The sequence below is a fragment of the Heptranchias perlo genome, chromosome 27 (assembly GCF_035084215.1).
Source record: "Heptranchias perlo isolate sHepPer1 chromosome 27, sHepPer1.hap1, whole genome shotgun sequence".
NCBI classification, from domain to species: domain Eukaryota; kingdom Metazoa; phylum Chordata; class Chondrichthyes; order Hexanchiformes; family Hexanchidae; genus Heptranchias; species Heptranchias perlo.
The window spans coordinates 32320480-32335568 of NC_090351.1; the positions used below are offsets into that span (position 1 = coordinate 32320480).

At 39.5% G+C, this 15089-nt stretch overlaps 1 pseudogene; it reads left to right on the forward strand.

The window, feature by feature from the left end:
• The first annotated feature begins 410 nt into the window (after window positions 1–410).
• On the forward strand, window positions 411–8715 carry LOC137344728 (pepsin A-like; annotated as a pseudogene).
• The last annotated feature ends 6374 nt before the right edge of the window (window positions 8716–15089 follow it).

Sequence of the window (15089 nt, forward strand, 5' to 3'; positions counted from 1 at the left end):
AAGTATAACAATGTAGCACACTCCTGGGCATTCAGCACCGGATATATTTTAACATCTGCAGTGGCTAAACAGTTAAATGATGTATATACAGCAGTGAAACAGTTAATTTATCTTGTGATGCACAAGTGACAATCTTTTTCGTGATTTTGAGAAGACTGTTTTAACCCGATTTGCAAATATATTTATGATTGCTTTATCAGTTATAAGGTTAATCTTTAATATTACAACACTTAACATGGTTTATTATAATCCAAATGTTATTAATTAGGTACCATTTAAGTTGAAGAGTGTCCTTAATAAAAGGGATTTTGTTTGAGATAAACTAATCATGAGTACATTAATATTTACGACTCATGTTGAATGATCTTATCTAAGTTCTCATGACAATGGGTTGGTCTGAGCGAGTATAAATGTTGCTGCATAGACCCCAAACTTTAGATTCCAAAGAGTGTCCAAACCAATTCAACGGACAAGATGAAGTGGCTACTCATCACTCTCGCTTGCATTCAGCTCTCTGAATGTTTATTCAGGTAGGAAATCATCTGATTTTTGGCTAAATTTTGGAGAATACATTTCTTTGATAGAAAAGTTAATCTTCCTTCTGTGCGTTTGGAGCCCCCACGGCTGTAACTGCAAGAAAAAGAGGGCTGGTGTCCAGCAACTCCCTGTCATGGGTCAGACTTGGATGTGGTAGTGAATGTTGATAAGCACCTGTGGAACCATATTCCAGTAAAGAGTCAACATCTTTAGGAAAGGAGAGGAGCGGGGAAAAGTGACAAAGAAAAAGGATTCTGTAGTTACATTTTTAACTTCATTACCTAAGGTTAAGAGATAGAAAGAATAATTTGTCAGCAAGGAGCATTAAAAGTTGATGACATTTCAAACTTACTTCTTATCTTTACAGAGTGCCCTTGATGAAAGGTAAATCTGCCCGTGAAGTTCTTCAGGAGAAGGGGCTTCTCGAGGACTTCCTGAAGAATCATCCATATGATCCCTGTTCCAAATTTGAAGGACCCTACCAGACCCATTCACTGGAATCAACTGAACCATTGATTAACTTCCTGGATGTAAGTTTTGTAAATAAAAGAGGAAAAATACAAACAAATTAACATCTTACTTACATTTATTGCAGCTATCGCCTATAATTTATATTTTGCTCAGAGCTAGGTATTATTCAAAGGTAAAAATTCAGTCGCAGATATTTGTGCTAAGATAGTTTAAATATAAGACAGCATGGTCAAAAGGCTGAACATCTTCTTAACCATGAAATACATTAACAGTATAATACATAGAAATAGAGTGATTTCTTCTTACTCATTATCTCTCTTCAATTTAAATGGACTGCAGACTTCTGATTCTGTACCATGTGATTTCAAAACAGTGATAGGGGGATTTACTATTACTGATGGATATAGAGGAATATTAACCTAATATCACATGGGTATATTCCCACTTGATACATTGTGGACATTTTGTTTTTGCTGACAGTTGTCGTACTATGGAGCAATCAGCATTGGGAATCCACCACAGAGCTTCACTGTCCTCTTTGATACTGGCTCATCCAATCTTTGGGTTCCATCAATTTACTGTTCCCAACGACCATGCAGTAAGTAAATTTTACCCTGCTGTTAAACAAGCTTTCACTCTTGACTTTTCGAATCGTTGGAAGGCTGTTGCTAATCCGAACTTATAATCAAAAAACTGAACAAAGTCAAAAATCAACAATGAAGACACATTCTCCATAATGCTGTGTCTGATTGAAGCTTAAATTTATTAAGTAGGTTAACAAGAGGACAACTCACCGTACCTGGCCCAACATGTAGTATCTTCCTTCACACAGGCATTTATACACACACAAACCATACTCTGAACACACTCACACACATATACACCTCCACACAGCCCCCGATCTCCCCCCTCCCCACCCCACACACACACTCACACACCATGTATTTCAGGCTCTCCTAAAAAAAATTAACACATGAATGTTCCTGAACCTCCTCGTGCTCCCAGAATCTCCCTCTAAAAAAATGGCAACCAGTAATACACTTATGAGGCAACAGAAAATTGGATGGGATGCTTGGTAACAAAAATAAACTATTTCTTCAATGTGACAAATTCGATTAGTTTTTATCACAAATATTTGAACCAGCATTGGATTAAATGCTGAAACCTTTATAATAATTTGATGAAATGGATGTTTCTTTGCAGTGGACCATCACCGATTCAACCCAAAAAAGTCCTCAACATATAAGTCAAATGACCAGTCCTTATCTATCCAGTATGGCACAGGCAGCATGACTGGTATACTGGGATATGACACCGTCAGAGTAAGTAGACTGTGATCTTCATCAAGTAAATCAAATCCCATAACAGTGATAATTGCTTTCCAAAAGTTACAGGTTCAAGTCAAAGATACAAATATCTTGGAATCAAACATAATGAGTTGGATCAGTTGAAAAGCCAGACAGTTGAGTGGATGTCTAATGATGATGTAGCAGAGGGTATCGCGAGCTTCAAGTTGATGTTTTGAAAGAAAGCTAATATTAAGATAGACTTTCACAAGTTTATTGACATAAATCCTTTTCTTTGGAGCATCATATAAATTTGATGAAAATAATCCCTTTATCGAACCATTCAGTTGAACTCAGACCTTTATGCCTATTTGTGTTGTATGTGGGATATGACAGCCTTTGCTCAGTGGTAGCACTGAGTCAGCGGATCGTGGATTCAAGCCCACTTGAGCACATCATCCAGACTGAGAGTGATGTACTGTTGGAGGTACCATCTTTCGGATGAGATGAAAGTTCTCAGGATGGATGTAAATGATCCCAAGGTACTATTCAAAGAAACGCAGGAGAGCTCTCCCACTGTCCTGGCCAACATTTATCCCTCAACCACCACTACCAAAAAAAGTATAATTGGTCATCTATCTCATTGCTGTAATTGCTTGGCTGTAAAGTGTTTTGGGACATCCTAAAGTGCTATATAAATGCAAATTCTTTCTCTTTCTTTAACTTCTGATTTAGATAGAGAAAAATAAAAGCATTAGAAAAACATTTTAAAAATAATGTAGAATCTCCTTAAAACACAAACTTTAAGAAAGCATGATTTAGTCAGATGAATAAAAGAGAATGTTACTAAAGTTCTCCTGATTTTTCAGTAGAGGCGAGTTTTATATTGACAGGAGGTGCACAAGAAATTGTGAAGTTAACTGGAGAAAAGCAATCTTGTTAACAATTCAATTTCTGCCTCCTAACTCTACGACTAATATATTTTGTAAGTACCAAAGAACTGAAATCATGGGGTCACTTCCAAATTACTTGCACTTTGCAACAAAAGGGCATCAAATTGACCACGAGATGGAACTATCAATGGCAGGAGGTTGTGAAAAACCTACTCGCCATGTGTGATCAATTTATGAAGAGGATGTCATCATGTCATGAAATTTGTCGTTCGAGTCCAAACATCTGTGCTCTAAACTGTTTGTACATAGTTACATATCATAGGGGCAGTCAGCATGGTTTCAAAAGCAAGAGACAAATCCCCACAAACACACAAGGATGTGATAAACAGGCTAAGATTCAGACAGCAGCTGACTGAAGAAATCAGTCAGAAAAAAACAAACAGGGAAAAAAATAAGTTGATGTTCTTATAATTCATTATACATGGATTGTTTTTTTTATATCACGTCACAAACCTGCAGCCAGTCACAAATAATTCATCCTTTTCATACCAGAATAGCAGAACCGAGAGGTTATACTATCAGGTATGACTGAACAGGCTGTGTCTCTTTTCTCTAGAAAAGAGAAGGCTGAGGGGTGATCTTATGGAGGTCTGTGAGATTATGAAAGGGTTTGATTGGGTCGATGTAAAGAAAATGTTTTCACGTGTGGGAGAGACCAAAACTAGGGGCCATAAATATAGGATAGTCACGAATAAATCCAATAGGGAATTCAGGAAAAACCTCTTTACTCAGAGAGTGGTGAGAATGTGGAACTCGCCACCAGATGGGAACGGTTGAGGTGAACAGCTTAAACACATGAGGGAGAAAGGAATATAAGGATATGGTGACAGGGTTAGATGAAGGAATGTGGGAGGAGGCTTTTGTGGAGCATAAACGCCGGCATAGAACCGTTGGGCCGAATGGTCTGTTTCTGTAAATTCTATGCACAAAAAAACATATTAAAACTATTGCAGAAGAACCAAATTTGGAGTTAACTATCTAGTGGACAGAATTCATTGGATAAGGTTTTGCTTAATTCCCCATGATTTATCACATTATCTTGTTTTTCTAGCTTTCAAACGTAGCTATCAGCAACCAAGAATTTGGTTTAAGTGAGACCGAACCTGGCAGTTTCTTTACCTACTGTAAATTCGATGGAATTCTGGGCTTGGGCTATGCATCTCTTGCAGCATCAGGTGCCACGACTGTGTTTAATAACATGATGTCTCAACAATTGGTGCAAGAGCCCCTCTTCGCTGTGTACCTATCCAGGTAAAAATTTCTTATATCTTTGTTTCTACATCTTATTTTCCTAAATGAAGCAGGGACTGTGTTATTTATGCTTTCATCCGAAAAAACTCATCTTGACTCAGTTGGTAACACTCTTACCCCTGTGTCCAAAGGTCAGGGCTTCAAGCCTACTGCAAATTTTGAGCACATACTCCAGGCTGATACATCAGTGTGATATTGAGGTTGCCATTATCGGACATACTCTGCATTTTTTATGGAGTATGGCATTATTGGAGGTATTGTCTTTCTGATTAGATGGTAAACTGAAGCCCCGCCTACCTATTCAGGTGGATGTAAAAGATCCCAATGTATCACTAGGTGTCCTGTCCAACAGAAATCCCTCAATCTATTTGTGGCACTCTGCTGTGTACAAACCGGCTGCTGCATTTATCTATATAACAGTGACTATACTTCAAAAGCATTCATTGGTTGAGAAGCACTTTGGGCCATCCTGAGGATGTGAAAGGCACTACATAAATGCAAGAACTTTCTATCAAAGTTATTCGTTTTCAAACCTTGCATCCCTTCTCTGGTGCTATCAGCCCAATTTAGAATTGAATCCAATAGGATCCCAAAGGACACAGATTAAATCCTGTATAATTTATTTAAAAGGCACAGTTGCTTTATTTGAACAGAATCCTATTGGATGGTATGAGTTTCCTGGAGTATTTATGACAAGGATACTGACACATTGCAATTAATTACTTTTAATATCTGATTTGGAAAAATGATGATTTAGATACAATATCCAATGGGCAGTGACATCACCAAGTGCTAAACCTCTAAACCAGAAATATTTCAATGTGAATGAAATTGTTTCTTTGTCTCTGAACTTTTTTTATTAACCTATGTTTTACAGAGAGGATGGTCAGTCCGGAAGTGAAGTTGTATTTGGTGGAATTGATCCAAACCACTACACCGGTCAAATTAACTGGGCTCCCGTCACTCATGAAGCCTATTGGCAAATCCTCATTGACAAGTGAGTGATTTTCCCATCTACAACTGGGATACTTCTGAAAGTGGCGTTTGACAAATCAACCATAGCAAAAGATAAAACTTTTATTGAGACAATGTGCTGAGGATGTCGCTATTAATAATTTTCAGGAGAAAACATTTGTGGAAGGCTGATTACAGTAGAGAGCTCATTCACTCTATTTCAGTCTTGCAATCAATGTTTAAGTCCAATTCTTTGAAAATAAGTAGCCAGAGGCGACATGAGGATGCATTTTATCAGACGAGTGAGTTGTAATGATCTGGAATTCACTGCCTGAATGGGTGGCGGAAGCAGATTCAACATTAACTTTCAAAAGAGAATTGGATAAACACTTGAAGGGAAAAGAATTACAGGGCTATGGGAAAAGAGCAGGGGAATGGGTCTAATTGGATTTCAAAGAGCCAGCACATGCACGATGGCCTCCTCCTGTGCTGTACCTACTATGATACTTAAATACCATGAAGTACATATAATTTACTTGAAGAACTTTTAGTCAATAGCGACCACATGAAAATTCTGTTGGTTGTGAAAGGCTAAAGATCATATTAATTGAATTCAACTCCCATTCACAAAATGAGGGCAAGTGTCTGTCTGGGGCACCCGTAACCTTATACTGTATTGGCATTTTAGTTATCTTATTGGTTTGACAGGGGCAACTGCACCTGACATATGGGCCCGTGGTTACCCTGAAATTTTATATGCAATGGCATCTAACTGTGCCACCTGTTGGTGGAACTATTGGATCTTTACAAACCACTCTTGGTCGGTTCACAGCTGTGCCCATGAATGAGATTTCCCATCTCACTATCAGGAAGTGGGAAATGGGGCACCTGTTCTTGGCATCATTGGACCAACAGGCATTAGTGCCAGTGGACGGTAGAACTTGATACTGTCTGCTTCGCTACTGAAAACTGATTTTACCAAACTATGTTGAAACATAAGAGCATAAAGAAAAGAAGGAATAAAATACTGAGTCTGTTTTAAAAATCTCAGTTGTGTCAGCATTTACTGAAGATATAACGAATGTTACAGCTGATTAGTAGTAACCCCAGCTTGGTATTACTTGTTCAATTGGTCTAATAAGTGTAGTTTTTTTTAGATCTTTTACTAACTCTTGATCCAATTATCTCCATCAGAGTAACAATTAATGGCCAGGTTGTGGCCTGCGATGGAGGTTGTCCTGCCATTGTTGATACTGGCACTTCTCTTCTTGTTGGATCCAGCTCAGCCATCGACACAATTCAGCAGTACATTGGAGCAATTCCTGGATTCTATGGCCAGGTAGAGATGCCATGTTACAGTAACTGGTGCGGTGAAGGATTGTATGAGAGTGCATCAATGATTGTTTCACACTGTAGTCTGTAGTGGACGATTTCAGAATATATGTACTTACCAAGTGGAAGTAGATATATTTATAATAATATTGCAATTTCTCATATATAATCGGCTCTGCCCCCTCTTTGAGGGTATTAAATTACATTCCATACAAATGAGGCAACAATCACTGTAGCACAGATGTACGGCCCCAGAAATATTTGGAGTTGCATCACCATTTGTTGCAAGTGCAAGGTAAAGAATCTTTACATATTTGAGTCTATTCACTCAAGGACAAAAAATAGTGCTGGAATAGGCCACAGTGTCAACTCAAGAAATCCACAACCTACAATCCTATTATTGCTTTAACATTTAGATGAGCTCTAATATTTAGAAAGGTTTAGTGTGTTGTTGCTAAATTTATCTTAAATATATTCTGGTAACTGGCAATGTTCCTCGATAACAATTTTCTTTCAGCTTGCTTGTTTTTTCCAATTTCACCTCACAATTCCAATAGTGATTAACTAGTAATTCCATTTAATTATAGATGATTTATTGTCAATCCCGAAGCTGAAATAATCAATACAAACTGTTGCTATTTTCTTCCAGTACTCCATAAACTGTAACAATATCAACAGCATGCCCGATGTGGTTTTCACAATCAATGGAGTTGACTATCCTCTTCCTGCCAAAGCATACACGTTGAAGGTATGTGTTGATGTCTTTATTGCAATATATCCTTTTAATTACAGTCTTATAACAGATACAGTTTTTGGAGGGGAGCTTATTTTTGCTTATTAACTATTGTCAACTGCTTTTGACATTTAACTTTGTAACATTTTCTGTGGGGCTGCCAATTTTCTCTCTCTGTCTGAAGAGGAAAGAGAGAAAGAGCACAGAGTCTCTCCTCTGACCCCTTCCCTCGCTCTGTGTATTGATGCTGGACTTGCTGAGCTGCCAATCAAAATTAGCATCTTGCACAAGAATCCACCTGCTTGGTGTGGAAGCTTCTGGTACTGGTATTGCCCATTTACCTTGCTGGCCATATTGAATTGGAAGCCATTCCTGCAGCAAGCTGCAAACTGCTCTAGAATTTGCTCAATATCTTCTCATTGTCACAGCACTGACACAAGGTGCAGAAGTAAACAGTTTCATCCATTTTGGAATACTCATTAACATTCTCAACCACCCATTGTTCAATAACTGCAGACCTTTCGAAGTTATGCCAAAAAAGAATGGAGCAACACTGGAAATTAACACTTGATTTGCAAAATCTAACTTCATATAAAATATCATATCATAAAGTAATAGTTCTTCCAGGCCAAACTGGTAAAATGTTTCAGTGTTACAAGCAGTATGCTATTTCCTCCCCCCTCCCCACCATCCACCCCCAGCTCTCCGCTTCCCTGCATAAACTCCCAACAGAAATGTTTATGATGTCTGGAGAACACCTAAGGTATTATAATGAGACTGATTCTAGAAGTTAGCGCAGGGTCAGTGCTTATGACATTGGTGGGTGTGAATTGTGCTCTGCCACAGCTCTGGTCAGGCCTGCGCTTGATTGATAAATTATTCTTTACTTTCTCTTCGAATGCTATTGGACAGCAAGAGGGTGCGAGAATAAGCTCCCATTTTCAAAAGACAGAATGGAGATATTGTTCAGAGATTAATCAAACATGCTGTCGAGATCACTAAAGAAGATAGACACATGACCCAGTGTTAATTGTTCCCCCTTTTCTTACAGCTCAATTTCAGCGACCAAGTCAGCTGCACCAGTGGATTTGGCGGCTCTGGTGGATACCTCTGGATTCTGGGAGATGTGTTCATTGGAGAATATTACTCCATTTTCGACAGAGGCAACAACCGTATGGGCTTTGCTAAGGCTGTCTAATTTATTCATCTATATTCTCATTGAAAGCTCATCCTGATTCCCATTTTCATGTTGACTTAACCCGTCACCTGATTCCCCAGTGCAGCAATTGACACCTGGCTGCCCAGTGTAACAGATGAAGTCATCATATCTTGGATGACCAAAAACAAAGATGCACCGTTGACTGCTTGGCTGTGTGTTGGTGCTCAGCAGTGCTGTCCACTAAGTGACAACTGAAAGGCAATGAAAAGTGAAATAAAAATTAAATAAATGCCTTGTCAGGGTGGGCTTTTAAAGGAACAGTCTTAGATCACTAGTTCTGGATTGGAAATGAGAATGTTGATATAGTCTAATTATATCTCCTCTTTGATTGTGTAGCACTTTTACTCAGTTCTTTCTTGGTTTGGACATTCAGCTGTGATATATTATTGGTGCAGTGCTTCACTCCAGAGCCATACACATTTCTGTTGAAGGTGGATGACCTCTGCAGTGAAACCTGATTTGATGTAAATGTGATCCTAACATCACACAGCGGGCTTTTCCAGCCTTTGGAATCTCTTTATTAGTGTAGTTCCTAAAATTGCTCAATAAAATAGAATCATGAAATGCATACTCCTGGATTTCCCGTCTCTTTCATGTCTGTGTGTGGAGAGGGCACCTCAATTCATCTTCACATTTGCGTTGATCGATGCTGTGGTTAACTCATGGAAACAATTACAAAACACAGGCAGGAATTTGCAGATCACATGAGAAGTCGTTGTTGAATGATGTTCTCAGTAATTTGAACAGGGGTTCCTGGAGTGTAGGTTTGGCTATAATTGAGGTATCGGTACAATTCAGATACAAGTTCCCATTGTTTCAAGATGGAAGACCTCATTTACATTTTGGATTGAAATTTAGTGGACCCTGGCCGAGAATATCCAAAAGAGTCATCAAGACTTCCCAAGTTTCTGAGAGACAGTTTGTGATGAAATTAAACGTATAAGCACAGAGGAGGTCAGCATCTAAAAGTTAAGTTTGTGTTCAAGATTACTTCCTTGAAGTGTTCACTGGAGATGTCTATATTACGATAACCTCCAACCCAATAATCCAATTATACTTATGGACTTCAACATCAAAAAGATGGAACCTCCGGATAGACTTAAAAAGGTTATAAACTAACAATTCACAGGGAACTAAGGAAGTCAAGGGATGAGATTTGTGAAGAGCTGACAGTCATCATGAAATAGTTATAGGCAGATTCCATTGGATTGGAAACAAGCCAGTATCATATCCATATTCAGTAACAGTGAAGAATCTAACTTGGTAAATTGCAGATATTCTCACATCGATAACAGTCCATGTATTGCAATCAGTTATCAGGAACAAATTTGAGAATTAACTGCATAATAACCGAATAAATAATAGCCAACACTGTTTCAGTAAGGGAAGATCCTGTCAGAGCAACCTCACTGACCTTTCTTTTCATGTGGCCTCAGAAAGCTTTTGACTATTCTCCTCATGTTAGGCTGCTACATGTCTGAACACAATGGGAATTCAAGACAACAGCTTTGGAATGGACAAGAAATTTGCTGAAAGATAGGAATCAGTAGATGTTTGCTGGTGGACTGATGTCAGAGTGGGAAGAAGTACTGAGTGGAGTGCCCCAAAGATCGGTGCTGGGTCTCCTATTGTTTCTAATTTACATCGACCTGGAGATGCTCGGTACAACTCAATTGGCCAAGTTTACAGATGATAGTAAACTAGTGGAGGCAGCTGAGACTTTCCTCTTTTTACATTCGAACTATCTTGTGATGAACATCCCGTTAGTCTTTTTGATCAATTTTTGCACCATGGAGCTAGCTTCTAATAACTTATGAATAAGTACCTGGATCCCTAAACCTTTTTGATCCTGAACCCTTCCCCCAGTGCTGTCCAATTCAGATTACACTTCCATCTAACATTCTTATGTCCAAAGTACTGCCTCATACTTTGATATGTTAATTTGCATCTGCCATTGTCCTAGACACTCAATTAATCTATTTATGTTCTTTTACAACTTTCTGCTCTCTTCATAATTTTATATAACTCCTAGATTAGTATTATCTGCAAAGTTGGATAGAATCTCTTCTATTCCCTAACACATGTCATTTATATACAGTGTGAAAAGCTGGGGCCCAGCAATGGTTCCTGAGCATGCACCTTGTCAAATGCTGCTTGAGAATAAAACATTGCATTTGAAATTTGGCATTGTTTGATTATTTTGTAACATTTTCAGAGTGGCTGAGGTAGTTGAATCTCTTTCATTCATGACGATATGACAGTAAACACAAAAAATGTGAACAGGAACACAGAAAGTGTTAAGTATAATAGGTTTATTAATGAGTTATAACAAGTAGCAAAGATGGTTAAAATACAATAGTATAATTAAGTATGCTGGTTAGATTGATACAACCTGGCTGATTATTCATGAAACAAGTACTTCAGGGTGTGCACCTGCCAGAGTACTAATCAATGGGGAGTCCAGCTGTGCCTCCAGAACATTCTGCCTCATTACCGAAAAACACCTCACTTATATATGTTTGAAAGACAAACTACTCTGTATGTCTGAGCTTCCCATCAATCATCTCCTGTGTCTCAAAATGGAGGCAATCAGCCTTACTCCCATACTCCCAACATTCAGCACAGCAACACTCCTTTGTGGTTCCCCAGCACTTATCTTAACAACCTTCTGCATTCCTCCAATGATACCACCATTAAGGTGACCCAGGTGCTAGTTAACCAAAAGGGTGTTCTCTCTCAAGGTTGTGAGCAGCTTGTTTTGATACAAACAACAAGCCCTTTGTTCACAGCTGATTTAACATGTATTCTACATTAACATAAGATTTCTAATAATAATATAGAAAGGTTGTGTAGTGCTTTTCTTACACTGCCCTTGACATCAAGGCAACATCCCAGCGAGTGTGGCACGAAGGAGCCCTAATAAAGCTGAAGTCCATGGGGATCAGGGGATAAACTCTCCAATGGCTGAAGTCATACCTGACAAAAGGAAGATGGTTGTGATTGTTGGAGGCCAATCTTCTCAGCCCCAAAACATTGCTGCAGGAGTTCCTCAGGGCAGCACCCTCGGCCCAACTATCTTCAGCAGTGACCATTCCTCCTTCATAAGGTCAGAAGTGGGCTGTTTGCTGATGATTGTACAGTGTTCAGCTCCATTTGCAATTCCACAGACAACAAAGCAGTCCATGCCTGCATGCAGCAAGACCTCGACAACAACCAGGCTTGTGCTGATAAGTGCCAAATAACATCCGTGCCACACAAGTGTCAGGCAATGACCATCTCCAACAAGAAGGAGCATAACTACCTCCCCTTGACATTCAATGGCATTACCATTGCTGAGCCCTCCAACATCACCATCTTGGAGGTCACCATTGACCAGAAACTCAAATGGACCAGCCACAAATAATGCCGTGCCCACGAGAGCAGATCAGAGGCTGGATACTCTGCAGTGAGTGGCTCATCTCCTGACTCTCAAAAATCTTTCTCCCACCCAATAGGCACAAGTCAAGATTGTGATGGAATACTCTCCAGTTGCCTTGACGGGTGCAGCTCCAACAATACACAAGAAGCTCCACACTTTCCAGGACAAAGGAGTCGCTTAATCCACCACCCACCCACTGGCTTAAACAAACACTCCCTCCACATCCGGCGTACTGTGGCTGCAGTGTGTCCTACCCACATGATGCACTGCAGCAAACTCGCCACGGTTTCTTCAGCAGCACCTCCCAAACCCGCGTCCTCCACCAACCAGATGCAGAAGGGCAGCAGGGGCATGGGAACATCATTACCTCCAAGTTCCCCTGCAAGTCACACCATCTTGACTTAAAGGAACTTCGTTCATTTAATGAGCAGCCTCCTACTGTTCCTTTAAGGCTGCTCTCTGCTGGTACGAATGGGTGGAGCACGTACGGTGCACATTCCACCCATTTTTACCTCAAAACTTCCTTCAGTTACCTGACATTAAACTTAAAACACGAATCAAATGTATTAAAGAAGCAAGCACATTACCCAACAGTGATGATATAATTCTATATTTACAGCAGAAAGCCTATTATATAACTCCTCCAGTGAACAAAATTTTAAAAGTTGGAACTCGAAGAAACATTTGAAAAAAAAATCTTTCAGATAAACAGTAATTCCTTTAATTCTGGAATATTTTTCTGACCGATTCCTTCTCTTCGAGATTTTCAAACTGACCCCCTCGATTCAAACTGAATCGCTCCTTTTATATTCCAGAAAAGTTACTGCGACTTCTAGGATTTTGAATATCGGACTGCTCAAACTTAAATAGGAAATTATTACTCATATACAAACCAAGCCAATCATACCACATTGTTTCAGTTAGAATTATTGCTCTCCAGCCTGAAAGTGAAAATAATCTTTCAACGCTGTATCGAAATGAGTTTGGTATATGAATTTGAGCTGCATTTGATATATTTTATAAATTGCTTAAGTACAATGACGGAATTTAAAAAGAACAGGCACAAACCGAAAAGTGAACAATATTCCTCATTTTCGTTGCAACCTCCATCCCCTCCCAATATGTAATCAAGTGAAACTACCAGAATATCGACATAACCACAGTAACCTCGTCATTCAACTGTGGCCATTTGCCTTCCACAGATGGCGCTCCGCGGTTCCAGCAGTGGAAAATTAAATTACCGATCCTGCATTTTTAGTTAATAAGTGCAATTGAAAATAAGAGAGACACAGGCTGTGAGTTCCATGGTGAAATAGCAAGATCAGTGTTGCATTAAATTCAGGGATTTTCAGGAAATAAGCAACACAACTTATTTCATGAATGAAACTGTTTCTTTGCTCTATTATTTGGTTCTGAATTATTTTCATCTAGAGTTAAAGAATGTGCACTTTGTTTAGCAAATTAACTTTCATGGATCGGAATGGGCAAGGATTGGAGAATTTCAAACACCTTAAAAAGATAATTTATTCACTATAATATCACATATAATTGAGATATATTGGATGATGTTAAATTACATCTTCAGTGAATAACTTTGGACAGATTTAAGTAAATACAAACCTAACAAGACATGTGTAAGAGTACAGGTTGTATGTACCTAATGATCAATACACGGAGTGCACGTATTCTGTATAATGTGAGTCAGTGCAGATTTCATATAGTACATGAATAATGATCTCACCATCTGGTGGAGAAGGTCGGTAGTAACAATATTTTGATCAAATTCAATCAAATATAAATTTCATAGGACAGCCTTCCATCTTCAACGAGCTGCATTAATGAGTAAAAGACTATTTTCCTTCAAAGCTATAACATTCACAGCGTGCAGGAAGGGCTCTCTGGAAAAAAATCATTTGAACCGCTTGATTCCTCACTAGTTTGCTCTCAAGTGCCCTGGTTCAGGTGCCTTATTACTTAATGTGTAGCAAATGGCAGTGCTACATTGGAATTTCCCTTCAGAGTCTCTGATTTAGTCCTTTGTCTTTTTCTTTTGGAGTTCAGGAGTCCATGTGCACATTCAAACAATTGCCTTTGAAAGGGAAGCAGCCAGTTAAAGGGAAGCGTCACTCTTCTGGGAGAATGGCTGAAGCAGTCGCAGCTGGAAACTATCGCAGATTCTTGGATTCAAGTCCAGGGGTCCTTTTATCAGAAGCCTCAGCCAAAAGAGCGCGATTTTGGGCCTTGAGGGCAGGAACTCCCATGAAAGGTTGGTGCAGTGTGTCTGGAGGGAGGAGGCAGAAGCAGTCAGTGCGACCTCCACCACCCCAAGAAATGTCACACAATCCTGGAAGAGGTTCAATGATGGATCAAGGGTAGCTAAGGTAAGTCTAGACACTCTTGCCACTGCACATCTTCTACCACTCAGGAAGCTTTCCTTCATCTCCTTACCTCTCATATTCACTTTCTCTCTGCATCGATGTGTCAAGAGAACTCACAACTGCAAAGGGCAACCCCTACAAACACTCAAACACCTTCATTACTCAAAAACTCTCTGCCAACTCATATTGCCTGCCACATGTGCTACAGCTGGTCTTCAAGGACAGCTGATTTAAAGGGACCTTCACATTTCATCATCTTAGGACGCATGCACCTCTGCTACTCATATGCCCGTAACATTGTTTTCTCTTCTTCCAAAGGAAATGGTTCATACAGGGCATGTGGTGACAGGGCTGTGCCATGAGATTCAGAGGCACAAATGACAACATGGGTACAATCAATAACCTCCTCAATCCTGGGAATGCCAACAGATCTGTAGAATTCTCTTGCCATAACACTTAGCTGCGGTTGGTCAACAGTGAACTTGATGGTCATAGCTGAATAATGTATCGAAGAGGTTACAGATGCATCTGTGGTTAGCAATGTGGCTGACACGATA